At 34.6% G+C, this 19,403-nt stretch overlaps 1 pseudogene across 1 annotated transcript; it reads right to left on the bottom strand.

The window, feature by feature from the left end:
* Positions 1-4,769: 4,769 nt before the first annotated feature.
* LOC113452402 (vomeronasal type-2 receptor 26-like) lies at positions 4,770-14,181 on the bottom strand (annotated as a pseudogene). The gene is made up of 5 exons (XR_015740355.1): positions 13,891-14,181; positions 9,125-9,987; positions 7,095-7,322; positions 6,544-6,670; positions 4,770-5,845 (listed from the first exon to the last, which is right to left on the bottom strand). The product of XR_015740355.1 is annotated as a vomeronasal type-2 receptor 26-like (transcript).
* Positions 14,182-19,403: the final 5,222 nt, after the last annotated feature.

Genomic DNA, 19,403 nt, shown 5'->3' with positions numbered 1-19,403 from the left:
GTGGTTGTTTTGGAGGTCATCTCTTTTGGAATTTGTTTTTGCTGTTGAACTAAGTTGATTATATTATCCCAAATCACCATTCAATGTTATTGCCCCTTAGGATCAGGAAATCAATAAGTAGAAGACAAGATATTAAATTTGTGAAAACAATGCCAAGAGAGGATTCAAGAAGATAGAGTAGAGTGATAAAGGAATAGAATTATAAGGTCAAAATTAAAGCTAAAGTTTTTTGAGTTTTTGTATTTCATTTCCAGCACACCGGAAGGAGGATGGTGGGAAGTGCTGACTAATCGCTGTCAACAGTCAGCCTTTCCCAGACTTCAATTAGTCTCTTTCTTCTTTCTTTTTTTTCTTTTTTTCCCCAACACTTTTAAGTCCAATGTCCTGATCTCCTTCACTTATTGCTTTCACCTCAATCCAATAGTTCTCTCCTCCCAATCACTTAGAAGTCTATCATATAAATGGTGTTAAATAGACTCAGTAGTCTTGTTACGCTAAATTCAAAGAGTCAAAGTATCACTTTCAGCGCCGCGTTTCTTTCTCCTCCGTTGCCTCCTTCCTCTTCGGGTTTTACTTGGAGACTAATTCCAAATAGCAAACCACTCACAAACTCGAGTCCACAAAACTCTTAATTTCCCAGTATTCTTCTTCTCTCCACAAACTTCTCCTTTCAGACACTTTCACTCTGACAATCAAGCCTTTCCACCCATGCTTGTCGCACTTTCGCTTTTCTAGCCGCTTTTCTGGCCGCTTTTCTCACCAGCTTCTGACAAATAGGGCTCACAATAAAGGAAAAGAAATCTCACGCCAGTCTCACTCTTCACTATTGTAGTCTTTCTGCATCTCTTTCTTTCTTGATCTAACAGGGTGTCACTTTCTCGCTTAGTAACATTGGTGGCAGACTGGACTTTGGAGCCGCCATATTTTGGCAGCTGGCTCTTTTGCTCTGGGCTCAGGGGCTCTCCTTTAAGTTGCCAGGAGGTTGCCTTCCCCCACACTGCAACCCGAGGGTCCCCAACACCAACACGAATCCCTCTGGGGTGCGTGTATCCTTTGGAGATCACTCCAGACGCAAGAAAGGGTATTCAAAAAATGCAGCTGGGCTTCTCCACCTCTGCACGTCCCTGTCCTGCCACCGGAAGTCTCAGTTGTGTTGATTTTTGTGTGGACACATGTTCAGAGAAAAGTCAATCATGCTGTGGTCACTGTTGGAAAAGGGCTCTTTAATTTGTATTCCATAAATTGAATTCAAATTATTGCAGAATTTTAGATTGAGGTAGTTGTTAAGTCTAGTATTGTTGGCTACTAATTGTTCCAATCCCAGGTTTGTTACAGCATTGTAGAAGGTTGTATGTATGGGTTCAGTTTTACATTCATTTAGGGTCCAGATAATGTGAGGTAGATTGAAGTCACCAAGAAAGATAGAGGTGTGTGGGAAGGATGTTGCCCATGTTAGTAGTGAATTTTGCTTGTTTACATTTTCAATGTCATAATCAGGGGCTCTGTAACATAGTAAGAATTGAAATTTGATATTTATGGATGTTGGTCTCAGGAAGAGCAAGCTCTTGGGTAACTTGGATGTTTTTTAGATGTAAGGACCTTTTATAGAAGATAGCAACACCACCTCCTCTATGGATTTCACAATCTGATCGGTAAACATGATAGTCTCTTACTGTGGTAATGGAGTCAGGGAGATATGCATTGAGTCATGTTTCACAGACAAATATGATGTTGAATTTAGCCATATTTAGTAAGAGGAGAAATTCAGGTATTTTATTCACAAGGCTTATTGCATTGAGTAGCTTGCAGTTAAGGCCAATTGTAGTTGGAATTGAGGTAGTTAGGGGCGTGCGTGCCTAGCTTTTAGTGATGGTGGGTTGGATGAGGTAGGGTTGGATGTGGAGTTGTGGGTTGTGTGACTTACTTTTGATACAATCAGCACGGTAGTCAATCTACAGATCCTTCACTCCATTGTCTAGATGTCTTTTGAGTTCATTGCAGAGTTCATTTACAGGAACAGATTCTTTGTAGAATGGACAAATCTGATCTTGAGCAACTTTTTTGTGGTTAGGATAGGTTTTTGCAATGGTGTTTATTGTATGAATTAACATGTGTTTGCTGGACTTGTTTTTGCAAAATTTTGCAAAATTCTACAAAATTTTGGGGCCATAGAGCCGTCATTGTATTTGTACTCAAGGCCATCTCTGGTTATTTCAATGATATCTTCAGGTGAGATGTTTGTTGTATTTGATGTGCTTATGATATTATGAACTTTGGTGATGTTATCTAATTTGTTGGTGTCTTCAAGACCAAATAAGATGGCATTTAGATGTTTCTGATCACGTTCCATGGTGTCTCTGATGAGTAAGGAGATATAATTTTGGATAGTAATTATTTGTGGTTGTGGTTTGGTGGTTATTTTTGGTTGTAGCTGTGATTGTACTTGCAGTAGTAGTTGTGGTAGTGCTTGTTGGGTTGGGATTTGATTTTGAGCTGATAGGTAGTCACTTATCAGTACTGTATTTTTTTTTCAAGAGAAATTAGGCTTTCTTGTATAATTGTTTCAAACATGTTGCTAAGCATTTTTCTATTGATTGCATGGATTCTATGCTATCAACTCTGTCAGTCAGGGTATTTGGTTTGTTTAGCTTAGGAAAACATGATGGACATAGACAAAGGAATATTTCTGATGCTTTTAGGAGATCAGCTACATCTTTGTTTAAGTTTAAGCAGGCAAGGTGGGCTTGATTGTCACATAATTGATTAATTAATATTAATTGATAGACTTTTATATTGAAACAATATGGTGCCGGGAATAGGCAATTTCAAACCAGATCTGTTTGATTTAGTATCTGATACAGTTCAATACCCTTTCGGCTTTGATCTTCAAAGGGAAAACCAGACAGCACTCAATCAGATCCAAACCAAAAAGGCGAATACCAATATTGGAAAAACAAATGGGGTCTGGCTGATAATACTAAATATGATTGTGAGAATATCCTGCAAGGTTTACATCATATTAAGATTGAATGCCCCACTGAAGGTTCCCAAATTCCCTGCAGAAATTACTTCACCTTGAGGATACTGCTCTCCAAAGTCTAAATGATCTAGATATCAGGCCATAGGCTTAGTTATTCTTATATCTGATCATACATAATTTTATTCATCATTTGTGCATTTTTAAAAAATAATTCACAGTTTTGATGTTCTTTACTTTGGCACATATTCCACATTATGTTTTTTTCTTAAAGTTATGCATTAATGTTCTATTCCAGACTTTCTCTAGCTTAGCAACTTTAAACTGTATCCATGGCAACACCCAGGATTCCCCAGCCAACAGAACTGACTGGGGAATTCTGGGAGTTAAAATTCATACAGCTTCAAGTTGTCAAAGTTGAGAAACATTGCTCCATTATATTATGCAATAAGAAATAAATTTTATAAAATTGTTTATCCTCTTGCTCTCTAATTTCAAATGTCATTCTACTCACCTCAGCACATTCCAATATTTTCTTAATAATTTCTTCCTGCAATGGAATTTTCTCATTTTTCCAACTTTAGCAAATACAATCCTAGCCGCAGTTAATACATTTACAATCAGATATTTCAAGTCTTAACTGTATGCATCCGGTAAGATTCCCAATAAAAAAAACTCTGATTTCAAATCTATGTGTTTCTTTGTCATTTTTTCCAACCACATGTAGATTTTAGTCCAATATTTTCTAGCATCCTCACAGGTCTACCACATATGGTAGCATGAGCAAGGTATCTGATGACATTTCCAGCATTTTTCAGATTTATTCTTGAACATACTTGCTATCCTTGTCGGGGGAAAGTGCCACCTGTAAAACATCTTATACAGATTTTCTTTATAAGCTGTTGACATTGTCATTTTATAATTTTGTGACCATAGTTTTTGCCATTTCTCTAAATCAATCCCATATCCAAAATTCCTCCCCCAAGTAATCATAGTTTCTTTAACTTGTTCTTCCTCTAGTTTAATTCCCAGTAAATAACCATATAGTTTTTTAATCACCTTTTCATCAGTACCTGTCAAAATCTTATCTAAATCAGTCCGTTTATCATAAAATCCCTCTGTTTTAGAATCTTCATCATACCTTGAGTGTATTTGCACATATGAAAACCAATTCATCTTTATACCTTGTTCCTCTAGATTTTGTATCGATTTAAGTTCACCCTTTTCATCCAATAATTCCCCATATCTAATTGTTTGTTCCTTCTTATAGATTATAGGATAGGAAAATGCTTCAATAGTCAATAACCAAACTGGAATTTTCAGATAACATTGTTTTTTTATCTTCTCCCAGTTTAACCACAAAGACTCCGTATATAATGTCTTCTAAAGTAACCCTGTGTTTTAGTTCCCTTATACCATAAAAAGCGTGCAAACCCAACAGCAAATCATATTTTGTTTGTTTTTAAAAAAACCAATAAAATTGTTTTTTTTAAAAAAGAAATAAATAAATATGTAAAGGTGGAAGGTAAAGGTTCCCCTCACACATATGTGCTAGTCATTTCCAGCTCTAGGGGGTGGTGCCCATCTCTGTTACAAAGCGAGCCAGCGCTGTCTGAAGATATCTCCATGGTCATGTGGCTGGCATGACTAAAGCACCCAGAATTCTGTTACTTTACCACCAAAGTGGACCCTATTTTTCTACTTGCACTTTTACATGCTTCAGAACTGCTAGGTTGGCAGAAGCAGGGATAAGTAAGTGAGCTCATTCCATTATGCAGAACTAGGGATTCAAACCACCAGACTGTCAACCTTTCTGACCGACAAGCTCAGTGTCTTACCCACTAAGCCACCACATCCCTTTAATAAATGAATAAATAACCCCAATTAATTATTTAATTGACTCTTAACTGATTATAGACATCTCATTTAAACCTAGTATGCTTGCAGAAAAAAATGTTTACATGATACAATAACTTCATTTTATTAGTTGTTTCTTGGTGTTTAGTTCTGGCTTAAGAACAATGATGAAACATTTTGGGAAAAAGATACATCCCATTAACCCAGCACTGGAGGACAAAATGGAGAAGATCTCCACAGCCACCATGGCTTTTCCTCTGGTGCTCAGATAGGTTGGAACAAAGGAGATCCACACACTGCAGAAAGCCAACATGCTAAATGTGATGAACTTGGCTTCATTAAAGGTGTCAGGTAAATTACGGGCAAAGTATGCCACAATAAAGCTGACAATAGCCAAGAAGCTCAGATAGCCCAGTACACAATAGAACATGAAAATGGAGCCTTCATTGCATTGTAAAATCATCATTTCTGTAAGGGAATTCATGTCTAACTGAGGAAATGGAGGAGATGTTGCCAGCCACAAAATGCAAAGAGCTGCTTGAAGAAAAGAACAGGAAAGAACAATAGAAAGAGCCAATCTTTTCCCCACCCATTTTCTCATTGAAGAACCTGGCTTAGTAGCCATAAAAGCTACAACCACGGTAATAGTTTTAGCTAACACACAAGAAATAGCAACTGAGAAGATGATGACAAATGCTGGTTGACGGAGAAGGCAGGTTACTTTCCCTGGCTGACCAAGGAATAACAAGGAAGATAAAAAGCATAGTAAGAGGACAATAAGGAGAGTGTAAGTGAGGTCCCGGTTGTTGGCCTTGACAATGGGGGTATCTCTACACTTAAGGAAAATTCTGAGCACGCTGATTGTCATTAAGGAAAAGAAAAGAGCAGCTGAGGCCAGACTGATTCCTAAAGGTTCTTCAATGGACAGGAAACTCATTGTTTTGTTAAGGCATCGATCTTGTACTTTGCTTGGATACTGATCCTCAGGACATTTGAAACAATCATCTGTGTCTGGATAAAAGATATCAAAAAGAAAATCATTTATTATCTATTTCTTCCTGAGATTTCTGTTCTTCTGTTTGGAAACTAACATTCCTTTCAATCTCACTTAGCCATGGCCTTGTTTTCTAAGCAGAATTTCTGAAATTTAGAAAATAAGGTGGGTTACAGTGTCTCTTTGTGTGTGTGTGTGTGTGTGTGTGTGTGTGTGTGTGTGTGTGTCTTTCTCTCTCTCTCGCTCCCTCTCCAACATTGATTATTGCATTTTTCAGCCAACTTTACAACAATTACATGGATAATTTTTAATTTCCTTCCAGTTCCATCTATTATATTGTCACTTACACTAATGCTTTGGATTACCACCATATAAAAGGTGGCTGGGCTGAAATTTGACTTTGGTCACTATGTAAACCTTGGTTTTGTAGGTGACATCTTCTGGGACCCAAATAAATAGTTTGGGTTTTGAATTCTGGGATAAAAATGCATATAAGAAAATATGGCATCTATGGGTGCTATATCCTACAAGATGTCATAGTATTCTCAAATATGAGAGATTATTAATAACTGAGTTATATAGGGATTATGCTTGTTGTTGCTTTAAAGGGTGGGAAAATCTCATAGTTAGTAAGAAATAGAACAAATTGTAATTTTTGACAGAATTATTTATCTGCAGCCATTGTCTCCAAAAATAGAAGAACTTTATAATTGACCTGTCTTGCTTGAAATCTTCCCCTCTGGACAGGGAATACAATCATAGCAACAAAAGGTTTTCTCTTTGGATTTTCTCTTCCAATATCCGGGTTGACAGTATTGATTGCACAGAGAAACTGGAACAACCTGTTCATAACATGAAAAATGTTGAACAATTAGTTGTCAAGTTGTTAAGTTTTTCATCATTTGAAAACAAAATCAATTAATAATCCTCTAAAGAGAATCATGGCCAACATAAATCCACTGTAGACATTATAAGTGATTTGCCCCTGCCCCCCCATTGTTTCATTTTTCATTTCCGAGGAAGTTGTAAAAATATAAGCATTCTACATGCTTGTATTCCATACCAATTAAAACCTTTCTGCCATTCAATAATTGCATTTGAAATTTGAAAGGCATTTGAAATGCTTATTCTTCCAAAAGAATAAGACACTGGAAGACCTGATCAAAGGGATTCACCAAGTTTTCTCAATGGGTATAAGGGAGAGAACATAACACATGTTTTAGGAATATGTGTGCAATAATCTGATCTATTGAAGATTACCCATACCTGGTTAAAATCTTTGTGCCATGCAATCAAATTTTCATTAATAATCAATACATTTCCATCTGGAGCATTGGGATCTAATCTTCCAACTTTCACTCTCTGGATTGATTTGTTTGAAAAGGTGATCATGTTGATGATGTCAAATCCTCCTCCAATTTCCATCTTTTCATTAAAAGACATACTTTCTCCTGCTGAGTTGTTGAAAGAAATGCCTTGAAGAAATGGGTGCAGCTACAGAGGAAGAGGTTGAGGGAGGGGAAGGGGAAGGGGAAGAAAAGAAGAACAAGGAGGAGGAGAAGGAGAAAGAGGGGGAGAGGGAGAAGGAGAAGAAGAGGAGGAGGAGGAAACAGAGGAAGTTTAAAGAATAGTCAGATAATTCATTCTAAGAGATATTTCCCTTTTTCCCCAAATTTCTTTTAAAATAATAATAATAATAAAGTTTTATTATACATTTTCTTCATTTTGTAGTACAGCTTCAATTTTACAGCTGCGATATAGTGGTTGTATCAACATTATACATTTTGTATTCTATTATATCTTCTATGTTCAACCATTTAACTTTTCTTTATACAATACCATATTTATCTTTCTTATTCTATATGTTTATATTTTTAACTATCATTATACTCATATTGTTTCTAGTACTTTGATTATCTTTCATTGTAGTTTTCTAATCTTTGCATCTCTTAGCTAACCAATTGTACCAGATGTCAAAATGGAATAATATTCTGATTCTCCTTTATTTTTTATTTCCATCATCAACCTGTCCCTTTCAGCGCAATCAAATATTTTCCTTATTACCATTTCCTCTGTTGGTGTATTTCTGTTTTTCCAATTTTGTGTGTAGCTAATTCTCACAGCTGTTATTACATGAAGCATCAAGTACTGAGTTTTCTTATTATATTTCAATATCCCCAATAGAAATGGCTCTGGTTTTAAGTCTATTGTTTTATCATCTTCTCCAATCAGTTTTTTATCTTTGCCCAATCTATTTTCGCCAATGGACAGGTCCACCACATATGGTAATATGTTCCCTATGTTTGTTTACATTTCCAGCATTCTCATGGGCTATTTGGGAACAGTTTTGCTAATCTTGCTTGTGGTAGATGCCATTTATAGAACATCTTGTACAAATTTTCTCTATACACTGCTGACAATCTATAATTTTTTCCCACAAATTTTGCCAATCATCCAACTCTATAGTTTACCCCCCAAAATTTGCCCAGGTTATCATATTTTCCTTTACTGTTTCTTTTTCTATGTTAAACCTCAGTAAGTAGTCATAACATTTTTAAATTAACTTTTCATCCATCCCCTGTAATATCTTATCCAAATCTTGTGGTCCACTATAGAATCCATAACTCTCTGTGTCCTTCTTATATTTTATCTGTAGTTTCTCCTTTATCCATGTAAGGGCTGAGGCTTGATAATATAGCTCCCAATCTGGTAGCCCAAATCCTCCTTTACTTTTACTGTCCTGTAACATTTTCAATTTGATCCATGGCTTTTTCCCCTAACCAAATAAATTTTGCTATTAGTCTATTTTTGAATAATTTTTTACTTAATTTTATTGGGATTACTTGAAATAATAATGAAAATTTTGGTAGGATGTTCATTTTAATTGTAGTTATTCTTCCAATTAGCAAGAGTTGTAATTTTTTCTACTTGGACAAGTAGAAAAAGTTTCCCCAAAATTCTTTATGCAGCTTGATGCAATGAATATCAAGAATTAGCCTGGAGAGCATCACTTTATACAGTAAGGAACACAATGATTTCCATTTTCATCGATATAAAAAAGCAGTGTATTACTGTGAATAATATTTCACATATTCCATTTCATTTGAAAGTGGAATGTAACCCAGAGGTAGAATTTACTGACTGCAGAACAGTGCGTTCCTTACCTATTTATAATATATTGATGGATTTAATCTTAGCTATTTGAATGATATATTGTGCCTGAAAATATGATTGAACTCATTTGTGATCTAAGTCATTTTTCTAGTAAATTTTTCACTTTTGTTGGACAACTTTACCTCAAAAGGTAGTAGATGTTCAGATTCTGGGATTTTATCCACCAAAGTTTTACTCTGACTGGATTCTTTTGAAAGTAAAGCTTGCAAAGAATGAGCTATAACATAGATACCATTATAGATGCTATAACTATGACCTGTCATTTGCATTTCAAAAAGAGGTCCAGGAAGATTGTCCAGTTTCTCCTCCCCAGTACATTTTTTAGGATTTGTTGTTGAGCTTCTGAATTATTCAAGGGACAGTCAAATGCTTGCTCCCAAAACCCTTTTAGAAATCCATCTCTTTGCCTCCAAAAAGGTTTTATCGTCTGCAGAAATTCTTTGAATGCTGGAACATTGCCTGAATGTATCTGAAAAGAAATAGTCCCATCGAACAATTGGAGATTCCAGTTCCTTACATTTCCTGTTAATATGAAGTCAACTTGACTTGTAGTGATCCATACCTTTCTAAGGGATGCATTTAATTTATCTTCAGGATCACTTAGAAATATGGGAGATATCATCCAGACAAGCGTGTAAGACTCTCCATAAAGAATAAATATGTTTGCTTTAATATCTGTGAAATGTATGTAAAAACTTTTAATTATATCGTTGAAGGAATAGATGTGATCCAATGGAAGCAATAGGGGGATTCTTTGTATGAAAGCTGGACAGATTCCATGCTGGGAAAGCATCACTTGTATCTTCTTCAAAAAGTGCTCTCCACTCTCATTTTCAACGGCAAAGAGTCCAACCCATTTCCATCCAAAATGTTGAAGTAATCGGATAATCCCAATATATATAAGACCTTCATTTGGTGCCATAAAATAAAAATAAGAAAAATTACTGATATGAAATTCTTTTGGGGGAAAGGATCCATATGGGAGCTAAAAGAAAACAAAAGAACTTTCATCAGAGGATTTTGGTTTTTTCTGTTCATCTTCATGGATTTGTTTAAAAGCTGGTCAAATGAATTTATTGTTTAATTTATATTTCATTTTTCCTAGACTTGTCATATCTGTTACTATTTATATAAGGATTCCAGTGCAACATTGTTGAAATTATGAGAATCATTATTTTTTTCTTAAAAGAAATTCTTAAAAAAAAAAACTCATTTCCATTAACTGTTATTGTATCATTGTATATACATGTTTCTTATTTTGTGACTATACATTATTTTTATCCTTATCCTTCACCCATTCGTACCATCTCTCCCATGTCACAGAGTATTCTCAATCCTCTTTGCCTTTCAGTTCCATAGTGGATTTATCTAGTTCAGCACAGTCCATTATTTTTTGAATCAAAACTTCATCTGGTGGTATTTTATCACTCTTCCAATTTTGTGCTAACGTGATTCTTGCTGCAGTTAAGATGTGTACAATAAGGTATCTTTTATCTTTACTCAAATTCCCTTTAATCATACCTAATAAAAATGTTTCGGGTTCCAATTTCAAATTATATTTTGTAATCTCAAAAAGCCATCTCTGTATTTACTTTTTGACCTCTATACATTGCCACCACATATGGAAAAACGTTCCTTTCTTTTGTTTGAACTTCCAGCATTCTGGTTTCAAGGTTGGATACATTTTCGCCAGTGGTGCCAGTGCTAAGTGCCATCTAGAAAACATTTATATTGATTTTCTTTGAATGCCATTGACAAACTCAGCTTCCAGTTCTTGGTCCAAGTCTTTTCCCACTTATCCAAATTTATATTATGACCCACATTTTTCACCCAGGCAATCATTGGTCCCTTAACAATTTCCTCCTCTAGGTCTACCTCCAGTAAATAATTATATGTTTATGTTATAAATTTTATATCCTTGCCTGTCAAGATTTGGTCCAATTTTTTGTAAATCTTTATCTATCCCTAGCTCCTTTACATCTTTCTGAAATTTAGTTTGAATTTGCAAATATACTCACCAGTCCAATATTATCCCTTCTTCTTTTAGTTTATCCAGTGTTTTTAATTCCCCCTGTTCATCTACCAACTTTTTATATCTAATCATTTTTTAAATGTCCCTTGTATTTGGATATAATATAGCTTCCATAGGTGAGATTTAGTTTGGTCTTTTCAAATGATGCTTTTTAAAAAAAAATTTCTCCCATGTTTGTAAAAGTGAGTCCCTTATCAAATGTCTATGGAAATAGGAGTGGATCTTATTCTTTTTATCACATAGAAAGGCATGCCACCCAATTTGGAGGTCATGACCTATCACCAATTTTTTTAAAAAAAGTTTATCCACTCCTTAACCCATAGTAAAATTGCTGCTTGATAATATGTTTCCCATTTTGGGAGTCCAAGGCTGGGTCTGGTTCTATTATCTTGTAATATTTTCAATTTTATTCATGCTTTTTTCCCCATCCATATAAATTTCATTATCATCCTATCTAGTTCCTGAAAAAAATTCTTATCCAATTTTATAGGTATTGTTTGAAAATTGTGTAACAGTTTTGGTAGTGTGTTCATTTTTATGGCCGCTATTCGGCCTAATAGTGATAGTTGTAATTTTCCCCAATTGGCCAGATCTTTCTTTATCTGTGAAAGTAATTTCATATAATTATCCTCTTTTATGGAAGAGCATCTTCCTGTTAACCAAATTCCTAGATATTTAAGTTTTTTGACACTTTGTAATCCCAATTTCCTTTCCAATTCTTTTTTTTAAATTTTCTGTCAAGTTTTTGGTTATTACTTTTGTTTTATCTTTATTAATTTTTAGTCCTGCTACTGCCCCATATTCTTCTAATTCTTGAATTAAATAGGTCCCTGACTCCATTGGATCTTCCACAAAAAATACTATGTCATCCGCAAACGCCTGTATTTTATATTCTTCTTTTTTGCTCTTCAGTCCAATTATCTCCTTTCTTTGTCTAATCTGATTTAAAAGCACTTCGATGGTCAAGTTAAAAAGCAGAGATGACATTGGACATCCCTGCCTAATACCTTTCATAATCTTAAAGTTTTCATTAATCTCCCCATTTATAATTACCCTAGCTTTTTGGTTCTAATAAATTTTGCCAATCATTTTCTTGAATTTAGATCCAAATCCCATATTATTGACCTGTTGGATGAAGAACTGCCAGCTGAGATTGTCGAAGGCCTTCTGAGCATCCAAGAATATCAATGCTGCCTGCTTTCCCGGGTGGGTCACATAGTATTCTAATATATTTAATACTATCCTTATATTGATCCTTATCTGTCTAAAAGGTAGAAAGCCATTCTGGTCAATATGAATAAGTTCATTTAATATAATTTTTAATCTTTCCAACATTATAGTTACAAATATTTTATAGTGTACATTCAGGAGTGAGATTGGTCTATAATTTTTAATCTGTTTGTGATCTAAATCATCTTTAGGAATTCGTGAGGTATTCGCTTCTCTCCATGAATCAGGTAATTTGGCAAAGTCTAATACCTCATTGTGCACATCTAACATCACTGGTTCAAGACATTCATAAATACATTTATACAGTTCCGCTGGAAGACCATCCGGCCCTGGCATCTTATAATCTTTTGGCCTTTCAATCGCCCTTTTCAATTCCATCACTGTTATTTCTTTATTTAATATCTCTTTCTGTTCCTCTCTAATTTCTGGGAGACCTTTCCTTTTCAAATATTGTTCTATATTCTCAGGGTTTATTTCATCCTCCCTGTATAGTTGTTCAAAATATTTTTGTACTATTTTCTTTTTCTCAGTCATTCGATATTCTAATTTTCCATCACCATCCTCCAATTCTTGTATCACCCTTCTTTCTCTTTCTAACCTTAATTTATGGGCTAACCATCTCCCTGGTTTATTTGCATGTTCAAAAAAAAAAAATCTGTTTTGCCCTTTTCACCTCTTTAATGCTCTCTTCCTGATTTATAATGTCCAATTTATGCCTAGTAAGAATCATCTCCTCATTTTTTCATCTTGTTTTTGTGTGTGTGTGTGTGTGTGTGTGTGTGTGTGTGTGTGTGTGTAATTACTTTCTAGGTCTTTAATCTCCTGTAATTTATTCTGATTTTGCCATCTTTCCTTATTCCTTTTCGCTGTTTATGCTGTTACCAGCCCCCTCAAGACTACCTTTGCTGTATCCCATATATTCTGTAATGGTGTTTGCTCCACTGTATATTCCTTTAAAAAAAGTTCCATTTCTTTCTTAATTTCCTCTACAAAATCTTTCTCCTTTAAAATTTGGGGATTAAGTATCCATCTTCTATTCTTCCTTTTCCTTCCTTTCCGAATTATTTTTAATGGGTTATGATCAGCCCATACATTTGTCATAATCTCTATCATATCTAGTTGGTTTCCTAGTTCTGCGTTCATTCATGCCATGTCTAATCTAGACCATGATTTGTGTGGGTTAAAGTAGACCGTGAATTCTTCTTCCCCCAAATTTATTCTCCTCCACTGATCTATCAAATTTAGTTCCTGTGTCATATTGAAAAAGGATCTGAGCAAAATTTTCCTTTTCTTTTTGTTCTTTGCATTACTAAAATAATCCTTCCTTATATCTACTACCACATTAAGATCTCCCAAAATGCATACATTATCTTGTCCCATCTCAATGATTCTCTCATGTAAATCCTTATAGAATTGACTTTATTTTTCTCATTGGAACATGATCAAATACCAGCAAGTTAAAAGCCACCTTTACCAATCCAAGCTAATTTTAATTTTCAATCTCTTGCTAAGTATTGATTGGGAGTTTTTTACAATCATGTTTCTGTGGAGATAAACACATGACGATAAATGTTTAAAAAGGTTCTTAACTAAGATCTGTAGAAATTTCCTCATTCCTGGACGTACCTGTGGAATTTTGTAGAACTCTACAATTTCTGCCATATGGAATGAAGTATCTGAACCAAGTCCTCCAATGATGGCCATGAGATTTTTCTCAAGTCCACATTTGTAGTTGGGCATAAGTCTATTTGATTTGAAGAGCAGGTCCAGGGTGGTCCGATAAGTCATTCTTGCATCATAATAGCTATCATGCATATGGAACCCAAGAGTAATATTGGACAAGATTTCTGGATTATTATTGATTTCCTTGACAGCAAAGGCGAAGGAAAGGACATGTTGGTAAAATTTTGTAATCATACTGTAAGTAAAAATGTGAATGAATTAGTCGGTCATCAAGAATAGCCATTTGTGCCTGTGATTGGAATTAAAAAGATTAAATTCCTTTTATACTGCTTCAAAGTATCATGGTGTGGGTGTTGTTGTGCATTACACTATATCATGCATTAAATAATACACTAATTTATATTTTTATATTTTATATTAATTTCCAATGAGAAGGATGATATCTTCTGTTTTATTTAAAGGAAGCTAAACTAATTCCACTTCTTTACACTTATTTTAACCATTTTTTTTCTCCCATTTCTTCCTGTTTCTGAGAAAATCTGTTAAATGTGAAGAACATTTTCCCCATTTTGTATTGCTTGTATGCTTTTTATGGGGATCGGGGATTATTTCTGAACATCTTATATTAGGAATTCCTACTTTTATATATTTAATTAACCATTTTTGGTCATTTCCTCCTTTTTCTGAGAAAATATGTTAATCGTGCAGAACATTTTTTCATTCTTTGATGAGGAGTGATCATTTCTGAACATTTTCTTCTTATATTATGAATTTCTACTTTTATGTATTTATATTCTAGGTATTGGGAAACGTGCAGGTCTTTCAGATCTTGAATGTTCTCTTTCAAATATTTGCCTCCCCAGTAAGTAGCATATTAAAAGCTTTGCAATGCTCTTCACAATACTAAAAATATTAACTAAGCCAATTACAAAATATCTGCCAAAAATAACCAAGCTAGATAGCACCAAGAATTATATAGTTTATATCTGAGCTATACATGTTCTCATTAGTAATCTAGGTATTTCTTAGGCATTCAAATTCATACTTGTATCACTTTTTCTATAGAGAGCGTAGGATCTGAAATCTCAGGAAAAAAATCAAGAAATCTTGGCCTGACTTATCTGCCTCCCTTGAAACCATTGTGATGTGGATTCTATAAATTATCATTAGGTGAAGAAAAGTATGAGATTTACTTACTCAGAAAATCCATATAACTCCTGAAATGGATGCTTATAAAATGAATGCTCACTGAATGCATAGATGATCTGTGAAGCCATCCCTCCAATAAGGAGATCTCCTGGTTGGTACCATTCATGTGGAACCGGAAAAGGATCAACCTCTGGACACTTGAATGCATTCACTTTCATCACAGGGAAGATCAGGAAGAACAGTATATCAACAGCCAAAAAATCTTCTAAAAGAGATCTCCACCATACCAACCTACACCAATGGATCTGACTTAGCATCCTGGATTTTCCCAACACACCTTCTAAGAGAATAGCATCAACCTAAATCTTTAATTTCAATGGAGATTCAAAAATAAATAATGACTGAGATTTCTACAACCCAAGTCTAAAATTGGTCCAATCAAAGAAAGAACAGATACTGGAGGAAATGAACCCAATAGCCCTGTTTGACTCTTTCCATAGGCTCAAGATCTTCATGGAACTAATTAATTTATAACCTCTCTCACCTATGCTTTTTATTTTTCACTACTTTCCTGAAAATCTCTGGAGCTTTAAGTAGATAAATACATTATAGTAATTTCAATTCTTTAAGGAAAATTAATTATCTACTGAATAATAAACAAGATGTGCAATAGGAAATCTTAATGCAATTACTAATTCAGCATGAAACCAAAGAAACCATTTTTGCTCAGAAAGGAATAATGCTGCAGTTTTCACTGAACATTGCAGTATTTCCCAGCTACTTATAGAATCAAATATACACTACAACAAAGTTAACTTGGTGCATCAATGAAAAAAAAAAACCACCTTAGCGATTTTGAAAAATACGAGGCCTTATAGGGATAGTACTTATTATAGATGGGAGGTCATGAAAAATTCAGAGAATATGACAATGAAAAACCACACATAGATGCAAGCATTTCACTAAGAACTGAGTGTGAGTTTAGGGAATCTTTCTTTCCATTTGTATCAAAATATTATGAGTTATACAAGTTTTACAGAGAGAGTTATTCAAATAAGCATCTCATTCCATCCTTAAATCTATACTTCAATAGGGAAGCCTTTGATCCAACATGAATCATGTATCATGAGGTTTTTTTCAATGTTGAACCCATTAAAACAAGAGATATTTCCAAAACAGAGCATGGATCCAGGAAATGGACTGCCAGTCAAATCAGAATATTCTCCACCACTGAAAATAGGAGGCTATTTTATGACTGTTATTTTTCCTTGGTCAGAAATAGTAACTTTATATTAACTTTACTTATTACTTGTGAAAACTTATAAAGACTCAGAATCTCAGCAATGGGATTGAAGGCATCAGTGCCAAGTGCACCAATGATACCCAGGAAGGTTTCCTTGGTGCCCTATTTATAGTTGGGGATGAATCTACCTGAGCTGAAAAGCAGGTTTAAAGTAGTCTAATAACTCATCATTCCAAGTAGCTGTCATAGATTTGGAACCCAGGGGTGATGTTAGTCAAGAATCTGGGATTCTCATTGATTTCCTTCACAGTGAAGACAGCAACATGCTGATAGAATTTGGTTACGGCTGTGTTAAAAAAATAATTTAAATTACTATTTTAGGAATTTTATCATCCCAAATTTATGATGTTCATCTAAAATCTTTGGAATGTCTTTGGAAATCCTGATAATAGTATATTTTTTAAAAAAATATACAGGTTAAAAATATGGCCCTAAAACTTCAAGAAAAGTGGAAATGCCATTTGTTTATGAGCATAAACTATTTTTTTCAATGTTCCTTTAAAATGGGAAATTAAAACAAATGAATATTTAAACATATGGGCTCTTCTGATTTCTCTTAAAGTGTGCAGTCTGTCTCTGGAATCCTGCTTCTAATATTTTTTTTTACTTGTCTTCAGGCTTATGAAAATATTCTCATGGAATGTGACCTTTAAAAGGAAGTTAATCTTTGTTTGATCTATTTCTCATTTTTAATTTGTTTGCAAATAGTAGCCTGGTAAAAATTAACAATGGCAGTATGAATTTCTATCTCTTTTCCTTTTTTTGGAAGCCCTGCCAAGTTGTAAGTAAACAATTTTTAAGAATGAAGAGTTTATCTGCAGAATCTGGTTTTTAAAGTCCTTCCCTGAGGTCAATCTTGTGTCATGAGGGCCAGAAATAATAACCTGGTGAAAGTTTAAGCCTATTCTAAAAATGTACTGATGTCTATTAGCTAACACCCAAGAAGATAGGCTCAAGATCCAGATGGATCTTGACCAGGGGTGGGATAGTACCAGTTCACACCTATATGCTAGAACTGGTTGTTAACATTCTAAGCAGTTCGGAGAACTGGTTGTTAGAAAAATTATTGGCCTAATCCTGTAAAAAAGGCAGGAAGGTAACATTCTGGTGTTGCTTAAAGAAACTGCCTCTCCATTAACCCTTATTACTTTCTTGGCAGGACTAGACTTCCTGTCTCAGGAACATTTTTTTCCCCTCCTTTGCTGGTATTTTGCTTGTGTGGAGTGACCATTCAAAGTTATAATGGCACCGAAAAAAGTAACGTATGACCATTTTTCACAAGTGTTAGAATTGATTACCTGAATCTATCCCTAAGATGGTAGAACATGATATTCATCAAAGCTTCAAAATTATACCAACATTTGTTGAGTGTGGATTCCTTTATTGTTCACAGTTGATGTTAAGAGAAAAAAAATCTATCCACCAATTCAGTATTTTGTTTATCTTTTTTAAGGCTGCCATAAAGAAGAGGGGAGTCAGCTTATTTTCCAAAGCACTAGAAAGTAGGACATTTTTTTTTAATTAACTGGGGATGGGCAATCATTTACTTATTCAATCTTTTATCACTTCCCCATCATAACAATTTCATTCTGTCCTTAGTAGCTTTGGGTATTCTTCTAAAGAGCAACAAACAGAACACTACATCTTGATATATCCACAATTTGTTTTTCCACAATTCCATGGAAAGGTTACAGAGGAAGAATGTATACCAAAGCAAATTAAATTTTATAAGTACATATATGAGAAGTATATGTGTCAATTAAAGGATGAGACAGAAAAAATACATTTCACATCACTTTATTTCATTTCATTTCCAGAATAACTGCTTGTGACCTACGAATTCAATTAAATGTCCAGGATTCAGAAACTTTCTAAATTTTACATTACAAAGAACCCTAAACATTTGAAAACTGTTCCAAATATGTGTTCATAAAATGTTAATCAGCTTTTTACTATATTGATACAGTAGTTTATGTATAGAAAGTATAAAAACTGTGAAGGATGAGGCAGAAAAAATACATTTCACATCACTTTATTTCAATATCTGAAATCTCCTAAGAGTACCCAAGAAATGTAGATTCTCAAAATCTTCTTGAGGTGAGGTGTTAAAAGGCTGAAAGGGACTGACTCTTGATGAATGTATCTTTTCTTTTATGTATACTGAGAGTATTTGCACCCAAACAAATTCTTTGTGTGTCCACCCACACTTGCCCAATAAAGAATTGTATTCTATTCATTAAGTTAAACAATCTTCAAAAATATTTGAAAATGCAGTAACATGAACACTTCTTTTTTTAATGGGTGACAGTAATAAATCTTAATAATCATAAGCTTCCAAAAATCTTCCTTTCACAGAAATAGTTTCTATAAGTTTCATATACACAACAAATAAGCTTTGTATTCTTCTTTTAGTATAGCAAGAAAAATATATGAGGTACTAAGCCCTCTTTATGAGTTGCTCCCTGTGGTTTAGCTGAGGCCTGAAAACAATGATGTAGCATTTTGGCAAAAATATGCATCCCAGTAACGCAGCGCTGGAGGGCAAGATGGAGAAGACTTCCACAGCTACCATGGCTTTTCCTTTTGTGCTCAGATAGGCTGGAAAGAAGGAGATCCACACACTGCAAAAGGCCAACATACTGAAGGTAATGAACTTGGCTTCATTAAAGCTGTCGGGGAATTTACGGGCAAGAAAAGCCACATTAAAGCTGGAAATAGCCAAGATACCTATGTAGCCCAAGACACAGTAGAAGAATGAAGTTGCCCCCTCATTGCATTGTAAAATCATTTCTTGGGACTCTGAGTGCATGTCCAGCTCAGGGAATTGGGGAGATATTGACAACTAAAGAATACCAATATATACTTGTAAGAGAGAGCAGGAAAGGACAATAGAAAAGGTCAGTCTTTTCCCCACTCATTTCCTCATCTGAGATCCTGGTTTAGTGGCCATGAAAGCAACAACCACAGTAATAGTTTTGGCCAGGACACTAGAAATGGCTATTGA

Source organism: Pseudonaja textilis, chromosome Z, assembly GCF_049901715.1.
Source record: "Pseudonaja textilis isolate UNSWEBS1 chromosome Z, rPseTex1.2, whole genome shotgun sequence".
NCBI lineage: Eukaryota > Metazoa > Chordata > Lepidosauria > Squamata > Elapidae > Pseudonaja > Pseudonaja textilis.
Note: the sequence above shows the minus strand (reverse complement) of the source record. Positions and strands in the feature narration are given on the sequence as shown.